This window comes from Passer montanus, unplaced genomic scaffold, assembly GCF_014805655.1.
Source record: "Passer montanus isolate IOZ18808 unplaced genomic scaffold, ASM1480565v1 scaffold663, whole genome shotgun sequence".
In the NCBI taxonomy this organism is placed as follows: Eukaryota; Metazoa; Chordata; class Aves; order Passeriformes; family Passeridae; genus Passer; species Passer montanus.
This window is the reverse complement of record NW_024371738.1, coordinates 10,391-12,065: the sequence shown is the minus strand read 5'-3', so window position 1 is coordinate 12,065 and position 1,675 is coordinate 10,391. Positions and strand designations below refer to the sequence as shown.

Here is a 1,675-nt window from a genome sequence, read left to right as displayed (position 1 = left end):
CATCACCTGGCGCAGCAGCAGCCGCCGCCCCTCCCCCCGCGGCGCTGTCGCGAGCCCGCGCTCTGTCGCGACAGCGGCGGCGGCAGCGCGGAGCGGCCGCAGCAACATGGCGGCGGTGGGGCCCGCCCGCGGCGCGGCCGCTTTAAGAGCGAGGGGGGCGTGGCTTACAGTCCTTAAAAGGGCAATCAGTGTAAAAAAGGGAGGCGGGGCCGCGCTTAAAGCGGCGATGCCGCGAGGGGTGGGCCCGGCCTTAAAGGGGCGATGTTGGAATCTTTGTGTTTTAATTAATTTATTGATAATTTTGTGGGGTTATTAAGGAATTGATGATTTGATGGGGTTATTAGGGATTTATTGGGGCGTTAGCGAGTGGTTTGGTGGGTTTGTTTTGTGTTGGTTAAAATAATTTATTGTAAATTTATATTTTAATTGTGGTTTTAATACATTTGCATAAATTTATTGTATATTTATATAATATACAGGATTATTATTTCGTTTTCTCTATTTTTAAAATTTTATCTGTTATTTATTTATATTTTTTTAAAATTTTAGCTGTTATTTTGTTTTATTTATTTTTAAAATTTTATCCGTTATTTATTTACATATTTATCCATATATTTCCATTTTTTATTATTTATTATTATATATTTCCAATATTTATTTACATGCTACTTTAATAAATAAATATTTAAGTGTTTAAACTGCATTTATATTAAATTTCGAGCTAATTTATTTATTAATTTAAAATTAATTATAATTTTAAGTCAATTAATTAAAATTCCCACTCAGGAGCCGTTGCCCCTTTAAGAAGGCTCCGCCCACATTTAAAAGCCCCGCCCACTTTCCCATAAAACTCATTAATTACTCCTTAATTAATACCCAAATTCTCTTTATTAGCGCTAAGCAAAGGGGGCGTGGTTTACAAAGGGGGCGTGTCCGCGGCGATGACGTCACCGCTCCTCCGATGACGTCACCAGGAAGGGCTGGGCCGGCAGGGGGCGGAGCCGCTCCCCGCAGAGCCGCAGCCAATGGGGGCGCACGAAGAGCAGCGAGGGGCGGAGCTCCAGCGCCTGAGGGGGCGGAGCTTGCGGTTAAAGGGGGCGGGGCTTGTGGGAGTGCCCAGCGAAGCCACGCCCCCTTTTTTAAAAGCCACACCTCCTCGAAGGCGGGGTCCCAGCCCTGTGACGTCACCACGTGCGTCACTGATTGGTCCAGGGAGGGAGCCAGGGAGCTGCGGGACCAGTGGAAACCAGTAAAAACCAGTATGGACCAGTACGGACCAGTACGGACCAGTATAAACCAGTATGGACCAGTATAAACCAGTAAAAACCAGTATGGACCAGTACAGACCAGTATGGACCAGTCTGAGCTCCCAATCCCCTCCCAGTCCCTCCCAGTACAAACCAGTAACCCCAAACCCCCTTTAAGCCTTTCCCAGCCCCTCCCAGTCCCCCCCAATCCCCTCCCAGTATAAACCAGTCCAACCCAGTATAAACCAGTATAACCCAGTCCCTCCCAGTCCCTCCCAGTTCAAACCAGTCCAGACCAGTCCCTCCCAGTATAAACCACTCCAAACCAGTACAAACCAGTCCAAACCAATTGAACCCAGTATAACCCAGTATAACCCAGTCCAAACCAGTATAAACCAGTCCAACCCAGTCCAACCCAATCCAAACCC

At 47.2% G+C, this 1,675-nt stretch overlaps 1 long non-coding RNA gene across 1 annotated transcript; it reads right to left on the bottom strand.

The window, feature by feature from the left end:
* Positions 1 to 869: 869 nt before the first annotated feature.
* On the bottom strand, positions 870 to 1,313 carry LOC120511573. The gene is made up of 2 exons (XR_005629763.1): positions 1,153 to 1,313; positions 870 to 1,067 (listed from the first exon to the last, which is right to left on the bottom strand). It is a non-coding gene; the product is annotated as an uncharacterized LOC120511573 (long non-coding RNA).
* Positions 1,314 to 1,675: the final 362 nt, after the last annotated feature.